The sequence below is a fragment of the Heterodontus francisci genome, unplaced genomic scaffold, assembly GCF_036365525.1.
Source record: "Heterodontus francisci isolate sHetFra1 unplaced genomic scaffold, sHetFra1.hap1 HAP1_SCAFFOLD_249, whole genome shotgun sequence".
Lineage (NCBI taxonomy): Eukaryota > Metazoa > Chordata > Chondrichthyes > Heterodontiformes > Heterodontidae > Heterodontus > Heterodontus francisci.
Genome location: NW_027140103.1, coordinates 694,578 through 714,120, shown reverse-complemented (window position 1 = coordinate 714,120; position 19,543 = coordinate 694,578).

The window sequence follows — 19,543 nt, the reverse complement described above, 5'->3', positions numbered from 1 at the left end:
GAGAGACAAAGTAAAAGGAGAGAGAGAGAGAGAGATGGAGAGGCAGAGAGAGGGAGAGACAGAGAGAGGGAGGGCGAGACGGTGTGAGAGAGACAGAGGTGTGGACAGAGGGAGAGAGAGAGAGAGGGAGAGACACTGAGAGACAGAGAGAGACAGCGAGAGAGAAAGAAACAGAGAGGGAGGGAGAGAGAGAAAGAGAGGGAGAGACTGGGATTCAGAGGGTAACAGAGAGGGAGAGACTGGGATTCAGAGGGTAACAGAGAGGGAGAGTCTGGGATTCAGAGGGTAACAGAGCAGGAGAGACTGGGATTCAGAGGGTAACAGAGCAGGAAAGACTGGGATTCAGAGGGTAACAGAGAGGGAGAGGCTGGGATTCAGAGGGTAACGGAGAGGGAGAGACTGGGATTCAGAGGGAAACATAGAGGGAGAGACTGGGATTCAGAGGGTAACAGAGAGGGAGAGGCTGGGATTCAGAGGGTAACAGAGAGGGAGAGACTGGGATTCAGAGGGTAACAGAGAGGGAGAGACTGGGATTCAGAGGGTAACAGAGAGGGAGAGGCTGGGATTCAGAGGGTAACGGAGAGGGAGAGACTGGGATTCAGAGGGAAACATAGAGGGAGAGACTGGGATTCAGAGGGTAACAGAGAGGGAGAGGCTGGGATTCAGAGGGTAACGGAGAGGGAGAGACTGGGATTCAGAGGGAAACATAGAGGGAGAGACTGGGATTCAGAGGGTAACAGAGAGGGAGAGGCTGGGATTCAGAGGGTAACGGAGAGGGAGAGACTGGGATTCAGAGGGTAACAGAGGGAGAGACTGGGATTCAGAGGGTAACAGAGAGGGAGAGACTGGGATTCAGAGGGTAATGGAGAGGGAGAGACTGGGATTCAGAGGGTAACAGAGAGGGAGAGACTGGGATTCAGAGGGTAACAGAGGGAGAAGTAGAGATGAAGAGTGAAGATGGGAGAAAGACAAAGTCCAGTGTTCGTAACACATGGATAAAGAGGAACAGAGAGGTGAGACAGGGCTTGAGAGAGTAAAAGACAGAGGAAGGAGAGATAGAGATGGAGAGATTACCAGGAACATAAATCTCCAGCAGTCTCTTCATGCTGATCACTCCTTTTCTCTGGATGTGGCAGGATTGCAGAGCTTAGATCTGATCCGTTGGTTATGGGATCGCTTAGCTCTGATCAGCCATTGAATGGCAGAGCAGGCTCGAGGGGCCGAATGGCCTACTCCTGCTCCTAATTCATTTGTTCTTGTGTGTTCCATTTCACCAGACTGCCTCTCTCCTCCTGAAGTCTGCTACTAGTCCCTTCCCTTTTATTCCATTGCAGATGACACAAACATTGGCAAACATTGAAGTTATGCCCTGTAAACACAAGTCCAAGTCATTAGTATATATCAAAAAGATCAGTGATCCTAATATAAACCTCCACTGTATACCTCCCTCCAGTCTGAAACAACCATTGTCCACTCTCTCAGCCAATGTCATATCCACTCAGCCAATGTCCCTTTCATCCCTGGAGCACCAATATTGCTAACTGGTCAATTAGGAGGCACCATTAAGTCCTCCCCATGAGGACCCTGGTCCCAGACCTCTCTGTTTGCACTCTCCCATCAACATTCCCCAGACAGGTACAGCATGGATTAGATACAGAGTAATGCTCCTTCTACACTGTCCCATCCAACAGTCCCAGGACAGGAACATCATGGGGTGGATACAGAGTGAATCTCACTCTGCACTGTCCGATAGAGACAGAGAGAGAGAGAGAATGAGAGAAATAGAGGGAGACACAGACAGACAGGGTGTCTGAGAGTGAAAGAAGGATATAAAACATCAGACATAGGAAGATGAGGAGGCAATTTAACCCCTCAACCCTGTTCCAGCATTCAGTGAGATCTTGGCTGATCTGTGATCTAACTAACACCATATATCCCACCTTTGCCCCTTATCTCTTAATACCTTTGGTTAACAAGAATCTATCAATCACAGGTTTAAAAATTGACCAATAAGCCAGCATGAAATTTCCACAAACAATATCATGAGGGTGTGATGGTTCCCACAGTGGAATAGCTGGCTGAATATTTAAAATGGAGGCTATTCCTTCTGGATCATCAAAAGTGTCTGCCTGGGCCCCAACTTCATCTGCATTCCTCCCTCTCCCGATGTTTTTTTTCACTCCATACCTATCTCAAATATGTTTGTGTACACAGCAGTGAAGGATTAAATCAAGTTAATATATCTTACATTATCCTCTTCATCCAACTCAACAATCTCTCTCTCTCTCCAAGTTTGTCCCTCTCTACGGCCCTCTCTTTGCCTTCATATCCAAACCTCCGTCCGTCTGTCTCTCTCCTAGTGTCAGTGATAGCAGAGAGAGAGACAGAGAGAGAAGGAGTGAGAGGGAGTGCCAGGGAGGGCAAGACAGATGGAGGGACAAAGAGAGAGACAGAGAGAGAGGGAGTGACAGGGAGGGAAAGACAGATGGAGGGACAGAGAGAGAGACAAAGAGAGAAGGAGCGAGATAGAGTGACAGGGAGGGAAAGACAGATGGAGGGACAGAGAGAGTGAGGCAGAGATGTAAGGAGAGAGAGGGATTGACAGGGAGCGAAAGACAGATGGAGGGACAGAGAGAGAGAGAAGGAGAGAGAGGGTGACAGAGAGGGAAAGACAGATGGAGGGACAAAGAGAGAGACAGAGATAGAAGGAGAGAGAGAGGGAGTGACAGGGAGGGAAAGACAGATGGAGGGACAGAGAGAGAGACAAAGAGAGAAGGAGCGAGAGAGAGGGAGTGCAAGTGAGGGAAACACAGATGGAGGGACAGAGACAGAGAGAGACAGAGAGAGAGGCAGAGACAGAGAGTAGGAGAGAGAGCGAGAGACAGAGAGGGAAAGACAGATGGACAGACAGAGATAGAAGGAGAGAGAGGGAGAGACAGAGAGGGAAAGACAGATGGAGGGACAAAGTGAGAGACATCGAGAGAAGGAGAGAGATGGATTGACAGGGAGGGAAGGTCAGATGGAGGGATAGAGAGAGAGAGACGGAGAGAGAGGGAGTGACGGGGGGGAAGACAGATGGAGGGACAGAGAGAGAAGGAGAGAGAGGGAGAGACAGAGAGAAGGAGAGAGGGAGTGACAGAGAGGGAAAGACCGATGGATGGGCAGAGAGAGAGGCAGAGACAAGGAGAAGTAGAGAGAGGGAGAGACAGAGAGGGAAAGACAGATGGACAGACAGAGATAGAAGGAGAGACAGAGAGGGAAAGACCGTTGGAGGGGCAGAGAGAGAGACAGAGAGAGAGGCAGAGACAGAGAGAAGTAGAGAGAGGGAGAGACAGAGAGGGAAAGACAGATGGAGACGGAGAGAGAAGGAGAGAGAGGGAGTGCTGGGGGGTGGAAGACAGATGGAGGGACAGAGAGAGAGAGAAGGAGAGGGTGGGAGAGACAGAGAGGGAAACGCAGTTGGAGAGACAGAGAGAGAGAGAGGCAGCGATGGAAGGAGAGAGAGGGAGTGACAGGGAGGGAAAGACAGAGAGTGAGAGAGACAGAGATAGAAGGAGAGTGTGGAGGGAAAGACAGATGGAGGGACAGAGAGAGAGACAGGGAGAGAAATGGAGTCACAGGGAGGGAAGGACAGATGGAGGGATAGAGAGAGAGAGACAGAGATAGGAGAGTGAGGGAGTGACAGAGAGGGAAAGACAGACTGAGGGACAGACAGAGAGACAGAGACAGAGATAGAAGGAGAGAGAGGGAGTGACGGGGGGGGGAAAGACAGATGGAGGGACAGAGAGAGAGACAGAGATGGAAGGAGAGAGAGGGAGTGACAGAGAGTGAAAGACAGATGGAGGGACAGAGAGAGAGACAGAGAGAGAGGCAGAGAGAGAAGGAGAGAGAGGGAGAGACAGAGAGGGAAAGACAGATGGAGAGACAGATGGAAGGAGAGAGAGGGAGAGACAGAGAAGGAAAGGCAGATGGTTGGACAGAGAGAGAGACAGAGAGAGAGCGGGAGTGACAGAGATAGAAGGAGTGAGACGGAGAGACAGAGAGGGAGACAGAGAGAGTGGCAGAGACAGAAAGCGGAGGAGAGAGAGGGAGTGTCAGGAAGGGAAAGCCAGATACAGGGACAAAGTGAGAGACAGAGAGAGAAGGAGAGAGATGGAGTGACAGAGAGGGAAGGAAAGATGGAGGAATAGAGAGAGAGAGACAGAGATAGAAGGAGAGAGGAGGAGTGACAGAGAGGGAAAGACAGATGGAGGGACAGAGAGAGAGACAGAGAGAGTGGGAGAGATGGTGTAAGGGAGTCACAAATGGAGTCATGGACAGAGAGAGAGAGAGAGAGAGATAGGCAGAGACAGAGAATGAGAGAGATGTAAACAGAGTCATGGACAGAGGGTGAGAAAGGGAGATAGGGAGAGACAAAATAAAAGGAGAGAGAGAGAGAGATGGAGAGGCAGAGAGAGGGAGAGACAGAGAGAGGGAGGGCGAGATGGTGTGAGAGAGACAGAGGTGTGGACAGAGGCAGAGAGAGAGAGAGGGAGAGACACTGAGAGACAGAGAGAGACAGCGAGAGAGAAAGAAACAGAGAGGGGGGGAGAGAGAGACAGAGAGGGAGAGACTGGGATTCAGGGGGTAACAGAGCGGGAGAGACTTGGATTCAGAGGGTAACAGAGAGGGAGAGGCTGGGATTCAGAGGGTAACAGAGAGGGAGAGACTGGGATTCAGAGGGTAACGGAGAGGGAGAGACTGGGATTCAGAGGGTAACAGAGAGGGAGAGACTGGGATTCAGAGGGTAACGGAGAGGGAGAGACTGGGATTCAGAGGGTAACAGAGAGGGAGAGACTGGGATTCAGAGGGTAACAGAGAGGGAGAGACTGGGATTCAGAGGGCAACAGAGAGGGAGAGTCTGGGATTCAGAGGGTAACAGAGAGGAAGTGTCTGGGATTCAGAGGGTAACAGAGAGGGAGAGACTGGGATTCAGAGGGTAACAGAGAGGGAGAGACTGGGATTCAGAGGGTAACAGAGAGGGAGAGAATGGGATTCAGAGGGTAACAGAGAGGGAGAGACTGGGATTCAGAGGGTAACAGAGAGGGAGAGTCTGGGATTCAGAGGGTAACAGAGAGGGAGAGACTGGGATTCAGAGTGTAACAGAGAGGGAGAGACTGGGATTCAGAGGGTAACAGAGAGGAAGAGTCTGGGATTCAGAGGGTAACAGAGCAGGAAAGACTGGGATTCAGAGGGTAACAGAGAGGGAGAGACTGGGATTCAGAGGTAACAGAGAGGGAGAGTCTGGGATTCAGAGGGTAACAGAGAGGGAGAGACTGGGATTCAGAGGGTAACAGAGGGAAAAATAGAGTTGGCGAGGGCAACATAGAAATTTTAAGGCACAGAAAGAGGCCACTTGGCCCATCCTCTCTGTGCCAGCCGAAAAACGATCATCCCACCTTCCAGCATTTGGTCGGAGCCCTGCAGCTTACCGCACTTGAGGTGTCTATCCAGACTCCTTCTGAATGAGTTGAGGGTCTCTGCCTCAACTACCCTTTCAGGCAGTGAGTTCCAGACCATCGCGACCCCCTGGGTGAAAAAGATTTTCCTCAACTGCCCTCTAATTTTTCTGCCAATCACTTTAAATCTATGCCCCCTCGTCACTGACCTTTCTGCTATGGTTCTCTGCCCTTCACCTCCACTCTATCCAGGACCCTCAACATTTTGTACATTTCAATCAGATCTCCCCTCAGCCTTCTCTTTTCCAAGGACAACAACCCCTGCCTATCCTCATAGCTACAATTCTCCAGTCCTGGCAACATCCTGGAAAATGGGAGAGAGACAAAGTCCCGTGTTCATAACACATGGATAAAGAGGTTAATCATCTGAGCTGTAACTCTGAGACAGAGACAGAGAGAGAGAGGGAGAGAGAGAGGGAGGGAGAGAGGGAGAAAGAGAGAGAGAGAGGGAGGGAGAGAGGGAGGGAGAGAGGGAGGGAGAGATGGTGTGGAGTCGACACAAACTCAGACGTGGACAGAGGCAGCGAAAGAGAGAGAGGGAGTGACAGAGAGAGAGAGAGAGGCAGAGAGAGAGAGAGAGGCAGAGAGAGAGAGAGGCAGAGAGAGAGAGAGGCAGACAGAAAGATAGAGAGAGACAGAGAGAGAGGGAGCGCTGGTCTGAGGGAGGCACAAATTGAGACGTGGACAGAGGTAGAGAGAGAGAGAGGGAGAGATAGAGCGAGAGAGAGAAAAAGACAGAGAGGGAGAGATAGAGAGAGAGAGAGGGGGGAAAGACAGACAGCGAGGGACAGAGGCAGTGTGAGAGAGGCAGAGTGAGAGAGTCAGATTAGAAGGTAGCAAATGTAACCCCACTATTTACAAAAGGAAGGAGGGAGAAAATAGGGAACTAAAGACCTGTTCGTCTAACATCAGTCATCGGGAAAATGGTCGAATCTATAATAAAGGATGTGATAACAGGACACTTAAAGAGAGATTGCGGGGGGGGGGTGGGGGGGAAAGAGAGAAATGGGGGAAAGAGAGAAATGGGGGGGGAGAGAGAGGGGGGAGAGTGCGTGAGTGAGACGGAGCAAAGGAGAGAGATACTAGGTTAGGTGGGACAATAAGCTGTGAGGAGAACACAAATAGACTACAAAGAGAGATGGTTTGGGATAGACAGCGATAAATGTCCCAGTGTTGTGGGAACATAAAATGGCCACTGAAAATGAACCTAAAATGGCTGACTGATGTGTGTGGATTTCCACAGATGAGAGGAGAGAGAGAGAGACAGACAGACAGACAGACAGACAGAAAGAGAGACAAAGAGGGAGACAGAGACCAAGACACAGAGCGTGATCGCAGGATATTGGGCGTAGGACAGAGGAAGAGGAGGAGGCCATTTGGCCCCTCAACCCTGTTCTGTCATTCAATGAGCTCATGGCTGATGTGTGATCTAACTCCATGGACCTATCTTTGCCCATTATTACCTTTGGTTAACAAAAATCTATCAAACTCAGATTTAAAAATTAACAAGTGTCTCAGCATCAATTGCTGTTTGTGAAAGAGAGTTCCAAACTGATACCACACCTGGTGTGTTGAAGTGTTTCTTCATTTCACTCCTGAAAGGTTTTTAGACTAGGTTTATATTTTTAGACTATGCCCCCATGTTCTAGACTCTGCAGCCAGTGGGAATTGTTACTCTCTGTCCACCCCATCAGTTTCCCTTATTATCTTGAAAACAATCATCAAATCACACCTGAGCCTTCAAAATTCCAGGGATACAGAGTAAATCTCCAGCTACACTGTCCCATTAAACATTCCCAAGCTAAGCACAATGTTGGGTTTGACACAGAGTAAATTTCCGTCTACACTGTCCCATCACACACTCCCAGGGCAGGAACATCATGGGGTGGATACAGAGTGAATCTCACTCTGCACTGTCCGATAGAGACAGAAAGAGAGAAACAGAGAGACATAGACTGACAGGGTGACTAAAAGAGAAAGAAGGATATTTAACAGGGGATATTGGAAGAGGAGGATGCAATTTAACCCCACAACTCTGTTCCGGCATCCAATGTGATCTTGGCTGATCTGTGATGTAACTTACACCATATATCCTGCCTTTGCCCCTTATCTCTTAATACCTTTGGTTAACAAGAATCTATCAATCACAGTTTTAAAAATTAACCAATAAGCCAGCATGAAATTTGCACAAACAATATCATTGTGTGGGTATTCCTGTGTGTTTGTGTGTGTGTCTATGCCTGTTTGGGTGTGATGGCTCCCACAGTGGAATAGCTTGCTGGATGTTTAAAATGGAGGCTATTCCTTCTGGATCATCAAACGTATACGCCTGGGCCCCAACATTGTCTGCATTTCCCCCTCTCTTGATGTTTTTTTTCTCTCCATATCTATCTCTCATATGTGTGTGTCCACAGCAGTGAAGGATTACATCAAATTAATATATCTTACATTATCCTTTTCATCCACCTCAACAATCTCTCTCTCTCCAACTTTGTCCCTCTCTACAGCCCTCTCTCTGCCTTCATATCTAACCCTCTCTCCCTCAGTCTCTCTCCTCGTGTCAGAGATAGCAGGAGGGAGAGACAGAGAGAGAATGTTGAAGGAACTGTACTCTGTTCCTAAGCTGTGCTGAACCTGCTCTGGGAGTGTTTGATGGGCTACATTAATCGGCCGTGTACAGTCCTGTATCAGGCTGTGAAGAAGCAGAGCATGTTCAGTGTACAACGGGTCAAAGGGAACGATTCACTCCTGTCTGCTGCTGGGAAGAGAGACTGACCTGAACATCAAGGCAGTGTTTGACCGAGTGTGGTATCGAGGAGCCCGAGTAAAACTGAAGTCAGTGGGAATCGGGGGAAATCTCTCCACTGGTTGGAATCATACCGAGCACAAAGGAAGATGGTTTTGGTTGTTGGAAGTCAATCATCTCAGTCCCAGGCCTTCACTGCAGGAGTTTATCAGGGTAGTGTCCTCAGCCCAGCCATCTTCAGCTGAGATCCCAGCAGAAAGTGCTTTAAATACTGAGCAGGTCAGGCAGCATCTGTGGAGAGAGAAACAGAGTTAGTGATTCAGCTCGATGCTTTCCAGATTTCCAGCATCCACAGTATTTTGCCTCAGATAATGAAGCAATCCAGAGCCACATGCACCAAGACCCAGACAACATTCAGGCTTGGGCCGAGCAGTGGCAAGTAACATTCACGTCACACAAGTGCCAGGCAATGACCATCTGCAACAAGAGAGAATCCAACCACCTCCCCTTGGCATTCAAAGCATTATCCCATCACTGAATCACCCAACGTCAACATCCTGGGGAAACATTGACATCAAACTTAACAGAACGAAACACATCAATAGTTTCTTCACCCAGTGGCTGGTGGGTGTCTGGAACTCACTGCCTGAAAGGGTGGTAGAGGCAGAAACCCTCATCACATTTAAAACAATCTCTTGGATATTCACTTCTCCATGTTTAAAATGGGTAAGGAATAACTCTCCTCGTCTACACTGCCCCATCGAACACTCTCAGAGAAGGTGCAGCATGGCTTAGATAGAGAGTAAAGCTCCGTTAAAACATTCCCTGGAGTGTCGGATTAACCCGGGTCACTCACTGTGCCCGGCTCAGCCTCAAGACTCACCTGCCTCAGTCACTGAGACGCTCCTGTATCACTTGTCTTAACGTAAGCGGATGCCGGGTTTGGGAGCAGGACAGGCACACGGGATTAGGACGACTGCTCATGTGGAGGATAAGCATCAGTAATCCCTCAGAGAATCAGAACAGACCAGCGAGACTCAGAAAAGGAAACTTGTGTTGAATTTGTGAGTCTTGCATTGTGGAATGCTTTAGTATTTGGTGAGAATGTTGAGCCAGTGACATTTTGCCCCAGTGGGATGAATAGACACTATATGACTTTATTACAACAGTAAGGTACCGTGTGTACTGTAAATATGGACTGAAATAACAATGTAAATGATCAATTTTCAGCTGAATTTTATGACTACAGTTATACCTGCAATCCTGTCAGAATGTACATAAGACACGATGGGATGAAGTCAAAGTGACCACTGTTGAATTTACTAGCTTGATCTTTGTGGGAACACAAGGGTTAAGTAAGTTAAAAATATTAAATGGTCAATTCACTTGTTTAAGTAAACACTGAACAGAAATGGGTCTGGAATGTCCTATGTACTGCATTCCTACTCCTACATCTACTCTGTCAGGACCCCTCATGATTGAACACCTCTATCAAATCTCATCTCAAGTTTCTCTTCTCTATGGAGAACAACACCAGTTTCTCCAATCTATCCACGTAACTGAAGTCCCTCATCCCTGGAACCTTGCTCGTGAATCTTTTCTGCATCCTCTCTAAAGCCTCCACATCCTTCCGAAAGTACGGTGTCCAGAATTGGACACAATACTAGTTGAGGATGAAGCAGTGTTTTATAAAGCTTCATCATAACCTCCTTGCTTTTATACTCTCAGCCTCCATTTACAAAGCCTAGGATCCCATATGCCTTTTAACCACTTTCTCAACTAGCTCTGCCACCTTCAATTTGAGCACAGACATCCCCAGGTCTCTCTGTTCCTGCACCCACTTCCTTCTGTTCTTAGGCTCCCATGACAGAGAGGGACAGAAGGACAGGGAGGTCTAGAAATAATGAGGGGGAGAGAGAGCAAACAAACAGGAAACACATATGGGAACACCACCACCTGCAAGTTTCCCTTCCAGTCTCACACCATCCTGACTTGGAACTATATCACCATTCCTTCACTGTCACTAGGTCAAAATCCTGGATCTCACTTCCGAACAGCACTGTGGGTGTACCTACCCCACATGGACTGCAGCGGTTCAAGAAGGTTCAACGGCAATTGGTGATGGGCAATAAAATGCTGGCATCGCCAGTAATGAACACATCCAACAAATGAATAAAACATAATAACAATTTGGCACCAAGTCACTAAAGGAGATATTGAACTGGACACAAGAACACAAGAAGTAGGAGCAGGAGTAGGCCATTCAGCCCCTCGAGCCTGCCCTGCCATTCAATAAGATCATGACTGATCTGTATCAACACTCAACTCCTCTTTCAGGCCTGCTCTGCAGAACCCTCGACTCCCTGAGAGGGTTGAGAACAAATATTTTCCCACAAAGACAAACAGGGTGAGACTCCCAAATCTAGAGCCCCTTAGATAGCAAGAATCAAACCAGGTAGAATAAGGCACAAAAGGCAAGCTTATGTCAGATACCGAGAGCTCAATACCACAGAAAGCCGAGAGGAGTGAAGAAAGTGCAGGGGTGAAATTAAAAAGAAAATTAGGAAAGCAAAAAGATAGTCGGAAAATAATATTACCAAGTAAAATCAAGGAAAGCACAAAGATGTTTTATAAATACATGAAGAGCAAGAGGATAACTAAGGATAGAGTATTAGGGACCAGAAAGGGAATGTGTGTATGGAGGTGGGAGATGTGGGCACGGTTCTTAATGAATACTTTGTCTACATCTTTATAAAAGAGGGGGAACAATGCAGACATTGTAGTTAAAGAGGAGGAGTGTGAAATATTGGATGGGATAAACAGGGTGAGAGGGAAATATTAAGGTGTTTAGCATCTTTGAAAGTGAATAAATGGTCAGGCCTGGATGCATTGGAATCAGTTCAGAGAAGGTTCACTAGGCTGATTCCTGGGATGAAGGGGTTATCTCATGAGGAATAGTTGAACAGGTTGGGCCTATACTCATTGGAGTTTAGAAGAATGAGAGGTGATCTTATTGAAACATACAAGATTCTGAGGGGACTTGACAGGGCGGATGTTGGGAGGATGTTTCCCTTGTGGAGGAGTCTTGAACGAGGGGGCACCTTTTAAAAATAAAGGGTCTGCCATTTAAGACTGAGCTAAGGAAGACTTCTTTCTCCCAGAGGTTGGTTAGGCTTTGGAATTCTCTTCCCCAGAGAGCAGTGGAGGTTGGGTCAATGAATTTACAAGGGAGTCAAGGGTTATGGGGGGCAGGCAGGAAAATGGAGTTAAAGTCACTATCAGATCAATCATGATCATATTGACTGACAGAGCAGGCACGAGGGGCCGAATGGCCTACTCCTGCTCCTTATTCATTTGTTCTTGTGTGTTCCATTTCACCAGACTGCCTCTATCCTCCTGAAGTCTGCTACTAGTCCCTTCCCGGTTTATTACATTGCAGATGTCACAAACATTGGCAAACATTGAAGTTATGCCCTGTAAACACAAGTCCAAGTCATTAGTATATATCAAAAAGATCAGTGGTCCTAATATAAACCTCCACTGTATACCTCCCTCCAGTCTGAAACAACCATTGTCCACTCTCTCAGCCAATGTCGTATCCACTCAGCCAATGTCCCTTTCATCCCTGGAGCACCAATATTGCTAACTGGTCAATTAGGAGGCACCATTAAGTCCTCCCCATGAGGACCCTGGTCCCAGAACTCTCCGTTTGCACTCTCCCATCAACATTCCCCAGACAGGTACAGCATGGATTAGATACAGAGTAATGCTCCTTCTACACTGTCCCATCCAACAGTCCCAGGACAGGAACATCATGGGGTGGATACAGAGTGAATCTCACTCTCCACTGTCCGAAACAGACAGAGAGAGAGAGAGAATGAGAGAAATAGAGGGAGACACAGACAGACAGGGTGTCTGAGAGTGAAAGAAGGATATTTAACATCAGACATAGGAAGGTGAGGAGGCAATTTAACCCCTCGACCCTGTTCCAGCATTCAGTGAGATCAGGGCTGATCTGTGATCTAACTAACACCATATATCCCACCTTTGCCCCTTATCTCTTAATACCGCTGGTTAAAAAAATCTATCAGTCTCAGATTTAAAAATTTACAAGTGTCTCAGCATCAATTGCTGTTTGTGGAAGAGAGTCCACCCTATCAGAGTCTCCTTGTCTGCACTGCCCCATCGAACAATCTCAGAGAAGGTACAGCACGGGTCAGATACAGAGTACAGTTCAGTTTAAACTGTCCCTGGAGTGTCGGATTAACCCGGGTCACTCACTGTGCCCGGCTCAGCCTCAAGACTCACCTGCCTCAGTCACTGAGACGCTCCTGTATCACTTGCCTTAGTGTAAGCGGATGCCGGGTTTGGGAGCAGGACAGGCACACGGGATTAGGACGACTGCTCATGTGGAGGATAAGCATCAGTAATCCCTCAGAGAATCAGAACAGACCAGCGAGACTCAGAAAAGGAAACTTGTGTTGAATTTGTGAGTCTTGCATTGTGGAATGCTTTAGTATTTGGTGAGAATGTTGAGCCAGTGACATTTTGCCCCAGTGGGATGAATAGACACTATATGACTTGATTACAACAGTAAGGTACCGTGTGTACTGTAAATATGGACTGAAATAACAATGTAACTGATCAATTTTCAGCTGAATACTATAACTACAGTTATACCTGCTATCCTGTTATATATGTGCTGCTATACCTGCTATATGTGAGAATGTACATACGACACAATGGGATGAAGTCAAAGTGGCCACTGTTTATATTTTTGACTATGCCCCAAGTTCCTGACTCTGCAGCCAAAGGGAATATTTACTCTCAGTCCACCCTATCAGTTTCCCTTATTATTTTGTAAACCTTCATCAAATCACCCAATAACCTTCCAGGAGAAAAATCTTTTCCTCAAATCCCCTCTAAACCTCCTGCCCCTTACCTTCAATCTATGCACCCTGGTTATTGACCCCTCCACTGAGGGAAAAAGTTTCTTCCTATCTAACCTATCAATGCCCCTCATAATTTTGTACACCTCAATCAGGTCCCCCCTCAACCTTCTCTGCTCTAAGGAAAACAACTCCAGCCTTTTCAGTCTCTCTTCATAGCTGAAATGCTCCAGCCCAGGCAACATCCTGGTCAATCTCCTCTGCATCCTCTCCAGTGCAATCACATCCTTCCTATAGTGTGGTGCCCAGAACTGTACACAGTACTCCAGCTGTGGCCTAACCAGTGTTTTATATAGCTCCATCATAACCTCCCTGTTCTTATATTCTATGCCTCAACTAATAAAGGCAAGTATCCCATATACCTTCCTAACCACCTTGTCTACCTGCGCTGCAGCCTTCAGTGATCTATGGACAAGTACACCAAGATCCCTCTGACACTCGGTACTTCCTATGATCCTACCATTCATTGGATATTCCCTAGCCTTGTTAGTCCTTCCAAAATTCTATGTAACCTAACCTATGTATAATCTTTAATCTTGCAGTGCATGTGTCATGTTTAATTTCTGAAAGCCAGACAGAGTAAAGCTTAACGTTTTCCAAAAAACTCCAGACTTTTGTCATTTATTACCTTATCGGGTCAAATCTTTCGTTAAGTTGGACTAGACTTGTGAATAATTCTTTTTAAGTTGTTTTTCCAACAGTACCAGTGTAAATCGATTTGCAGCATCCCATCATATAATATACACTCCTGTCTATATTGTCTGAATACAGACATAAAATATCCACACATTTTGCTATTTATTCCGGGGCAGAGAGGTGAAGTGTTTATTTTGTCTGTGATTTAACTCGACCCCCAATGATAACCAACATGGTGGGAGAGAGTGATAGAGAGAGAGAGAGGAACAGAGGTAGAGTAACAGAGAGATAGGGAGAGATAGCAATGGAGAGAGAACAGAGAGATAGTGAGGGATAGAGACAGAAGCAGAGAGATAGAAAGTGCCAGGAGACCCTGAGACACTTTAGAAGCAGGGGGACGGGGAGACAGGCTGTGTGGAGACCCTGGGGTAATGTTACAGATAGACAGGGTAGATTTCCCGGCGGAGCAGCAGGAGAAGGTAGCGACTCTTCGGTGGGTGAGTGAAGGCATCAGGAGCTGTGTTTTAAAAGTAAGTACTTACTGTTTTACTTACTGTAACTGAGGATCATTCGGGAAGCTGAGGGGGTGATAGATAGAAGCTACACGGAGGTCGTTACTCCACAAATCAAAGGCAGCTGGGTAACAGTTAGAGGTGGGAAGAGGTCAGTGCAGGGATCTCCTGTGGTCGTTCCCCTCAACAACAAGTATACAGTTTTAGATACTGTTGGGGGGGACGGCCTATCGGGGGCAGGCTGCAGTGACCGGGCCTCTGGCACGGGGTCCTGCACTGTGGCTCAGAAGGGAAGGAGGGAGAATGGGAGAGCACTAGTCATCGGGGACTCGATGGTGAGGAGTACGGACAGGCGGTTCTGTGGGCGCAGGCGAGACGCACGGATGGTTTGTTGCCTCCCTGGTGCCAGGGTCCGTGATGTTTGTGATCGCGTCTTCAGGATCCTTAAAGGGGAGGGGGAGCAGCCAGAGGTCGTGGTGCACATTGGCACCAACGACGTAGGAAGGAAGGGTGGCACAGATGTTAGAAGTGAGTTTAGGGAGTTAGGCTGGAAGCTGAAAGCTCGGACGGACAGAGTTGTTATCTCTGGTTTGTTGCCGGCGCCACGTGATAGTGAGGCTAGGAATAGGGAGAGAGCACAGCTGAACACGTGGCTGCAGGAATGGTGTAGGAGGGAGGGCTTCCAGTTCTTGGATAATTGGACTGCATTCTGGGGAAGATGGGACCTGTTCAAACAGGACGGGCTGCATCTGAACCAGAGGGGCACCAATATCCTGGGAGGGAGGTTTGCTAGTACTGTTCGGGAGGGTTTAAACTAGTTTGGGAGGGGGATGGGAACCGGACTTGTAATCCAGGGACCAGTGGGTCCACTCAGAAAGACAAAGAGTGTAGTGAGGTATTGGGGAAGGTAGCACTGTCACAGAGGACAGATGGGCACGGAGAAGGGTTAAAGTGCGTATACTTCAACGCAAGAAGCATCAGGAATAAGGTGAGTGAATTGAAGGCGTGGATGGGCACTTGGGACTACGATGTGGCCATCACTGAAACGTGGATAGGTGAGGGGGAGGAATGGTTTTTGGAGGTACCTGGTTATAGATGTTTTCATAAGATTAGGAATGGTGGTAAAAGAGGTGGGGGGGTGGCATTGTTAGTTAGAAATAGTGTAACAACTGCTGAAAGAATTTTCGAGGAGGATCTGCCGACTGAGGCACTGTGGGTTGAGGTCAGGAACAGGAAAGGAGCAGTCACCTTGATGGGAGTTTTCTATAGGCCCCCCAATAGCAGCAGGGAGGTGGAAGAGCAGATTGGGAAACAGATTTTGGAAAGGAGCAGAAGTCACAGGGTAGTAATTATGGGGGATTTCAACTTCCCAAATATTGATTGGCAACTCTTTAGATCGAATAGTTTGGATGGGGTAGTGTTTGTGCAGTATGTCCAGGAAGCTTTTCTGACTCAGTATGTAGACTGCCCGACCAGAGGGGAGGCAATATTGGATTTGGTACTAGGTAATGAACCAGGGCAAGTGATAGAGCTGTTGGTGGGCGAGCACTTTGGAGATAGTGATCACAATTCTGTAGCATTCACTGTGGTAATGGAGAGGGATAGGTATGTGCAACAGGGCAAGGTTTACAATTGGGGGAAGGGTAGATATGATGCTGTCAGGCAGGAACTGAGGAGCATAAGTTGGGAGCATATGCTGGCAGGGAAGGGCACGGTCGAAATGTGGAACTTTTTCAAGGAGCAGATAGTAGGGGCCATTGATAAGCATGTCCCTGTCAGACAGGGAAGGGATGGTCATGTGAGGGAACCGTGGTTGACAAGAGAGGTTGAGAGTCTTGTTAGGAAGAAGAAGGATGCGTATATAAAGTTGAGGAAAAAGGGCACAGGCATAGCTCTGGAGGGATACAAGATGGCCAGGAAGGATCTGAAGAAAGGGATTAGGAGAGCTAAGAGAGGGCATGAAAAATGCTTGGCGGGTAGGATAAAAGAAAACCCCAAGGCCTTTTACGCGTATGTCAGAAATATGAGGATGACTAGGGGGACCATAGGTCCGGTCAAGGACAATAGCGGGAGACTGTGTGTTGAGCCGGAAGAGATAAGTGAGGTTTTGAATGAGTACTTCTCTTCGGTATTTACGAATGAGAAGGGGTGTATTACTGAAGAGGACGGTGTGAAACAGACTGGTAAGCTCGAGGAAGTGCTCGTTAGGAGGGAAGATGTGTTGGGGTTTTTGAATAACTTGAAGATAGACAAGTCTCCCGGGCCTGACGGGGTATATCCAAGGATGTTATGGGAAGCAAGGGATGAAATTGCAGAGCCGCTGGCAATGATCTTTTCATCTTCTCTGCTGACGGGGGTGGTACCAGGTGATTGGAGGGTGGCAAATGTTGTGCCCCTGTTCAAGAAAGGGAATAGGAACAACCCTGGGAATTACAGGCCAGTTAGTCTTACTTCGGTGGTAGGCAAGTTGATGGAAAAGGTGCTGAGGGATAGGATTTCTGAGCATCTGGAAAGACACTGCTTGATTCGGGACAGTCAGCACGGTTTTGTGAGGGGTAGGTCTTGCCTCACAAGCCTGATTGAATTCTTTGAGCAGGTGACCAAGCAAGTGGATGAGGGTAAACCAGTGGATGTGGTGTACATGGATTTTAGTAAGGCATTTGATAAGGTCCCCCATGGTAGACTTATGGAGAAAGTCAGGAGGCATGGGATAGTGGGGAATGTGGCCAGTTGGATTAAGAATTGGCTAACTGATAGAAGGCAGAGAGTGGTCTTAGATGGTAAATACTCAGCCTGGAGCCCAGTTACCAGTGGCGTGCCGCAGGGATCAGTTCTGGGTCCTCTCCTGTTTGTGATTTTTATTAACGACTTGGATGAGGAAGTCGAAGGGTGGGTCAGTAAATTTGCAGATGATACAAAGGTTGGTGGAGTTGTGGATACCGAGGAGGGCTATTGTCGTCTGCAAAGGGACTTGGATAGGTTGCAGTGCTGGGCTGAAAAGTGGCAGATGGAGTTTAACCCTGAAAAGTGTGAGGTCGTCCATTTTGGAAGGACAAACATGAATGCAAAATACTGGGTTAACGGTAGGGTTCTTGGGCATGTGGAGGAGCAGAGAGACCTTGGGGTCTATGTGCATAGATCATTGAAAGTTGCAACTCAAGTGGATAGGGCTGTGAAGAAGGCATATGGGGTGTTAGCGTTCATTAGCAGAGGGATTGAATTTAAGAGCCGTGAGGTGATGATGCAGCTGTACAGGACCTTGGTAAGGCCTCATTTGGAGTACTGTGTGCAGTTCTGGTCGCCTCATTTTAGGAAGGATGTGGAAGCCTTGGAGAGGGTGCAGAGGAGATTTACCAGGATGTTGCCTGGAATGGAGAATAAGTCTTACGAGGAAAGGCTGAACATTCTAGGCCTCTTCTCATTAGAAAGGAGAAGGATGAGGGGTGACATGATAGAGGTTTATAAGATGATCAGGGGAATAGATAGGGTAGACAGTCAGAAACTTTTTCCCCGGGTGGAGCAAAGCGTTACAAGGGGTCATAAATTTAAGGTGAAGGGTGGGAGATATAAGGGGGATGTCAGGGGAAGGTTCTTTACCCAGAGAGTGGTCGAGGCATGGAATGCCTTGCCCGGGGAAGTTGTTGAGTCAGAAACTTTAGGGACTTTCAAAAGGCTTTTGGATAGGTATATGGATAAAGGAGAATGATGGGGTATAGATTAAATTGTCCTTGACAGAGGACAAAGGATCGGCACAACATTGTGGGCCGAAGGGCCTGTTCTGTGCTGTATGTTCTATGTTCTATGTTCTATGTAAGTAAGATGTTTCTCCTGGTTGAGGAGTCTAGAACCAGGGGACACAATTTCAAAATAAGGGGGAAGCCACTTGGGACAGAGATGAGGAGAAATGTCATTACTCAGAGGGTTGTGAATCTTAGGAATTCTCTATCCCAGAGGGCTGTGGAAGCTCAGTCATTGAGTATGTTTAAAGCAGAGATTGACAGATTGCTGAATACCAATGACCTAAAGGGATATGAGGATAGTCTGGGAAAAACACATTGAAGTGGATGATCAGCCATGATAGTATTGAATGGCAGAGCAGGCTCGATGGGCTGAATGGCCTACTCCTGTTCATATATTCCAAAGCTGCCGAAATAGTTTCTCTCAAACTACCCCATCAGGACCCCTTAATATCTCAACATCTTTGATCAAATCACCTTGAACCTCCTAAATTCCAGGGAATAAATCCCCAGTTTGTGTAATATCACCTTGTAATTTAACCCTTGGAGTCCAGTTATCATTCTGGTAAATCTACACTGCACTCAAATGGACATGGACCCCTCAAGTCTCTTTGAACCTCCAGTGTTTCTATCTTTTCACCATTTATAAAGTACTCTGTTCTGGTCTTTTTTACTGACATGGAAATCGATCTACCACAGTTTTAACCATTCACTTCAGATATCTCTTTGCATTGTTCTGCTTCCAGCTACACTGCTTACAATGCTGCCTATTTTTGTGTCATTGGTAAACTTGGGTATGTTGCATTCTACCACATCATCTTAAATCGTTAATAAATACAGCTAAACTGAGACACACACGGGCTTTGCACTAGTAAACAGGAGTGAATCATTCCAACCTCGAGGCTTTTTAACTCCAGATTTATGTTTATTTTTAGAAAAAACAAAATTCTAATTCACAACAGCCCAGCGTGGGATTTGAACTCCTACTTTTTCAATTATCAGCTCAGGCCTTCAAATTAAAACCCATAAAAAGAGATTCATTTTCCTCCTGCTGTTTTCTGACTGACTGAGGTTTTGTATATTGTTCCCTTCTCCTCTTCTTCCATGTGTTTGAAGTCTTTGAAGTTTGTCAGACATTGGTAAACTACTTCATGTGGTGTTCTGTAAATACCTTCAATTCTGTGTATCTGGAAGGGACACAATTCAAATTCTCACCTTATTGCATCAACCAAAACCTGCAGGTCCATTCAAACAACTCTATTTCCTGTCTCTGCAAAGATAGCTCACACTTCCACAATGCAGGAATGTCTGAATGGAAACAGCTTTTGACACATTTCCCAACACGTTTGCTAACACTTTTCAAGATGAAGCTAAATTCAACTCACAGATTCCAAGCGCCAAATTGAGCTTTTGGGTAGAACAGGGAACATTGATGAAATCCCAGATCTCTCTGTCCTGTCACCCA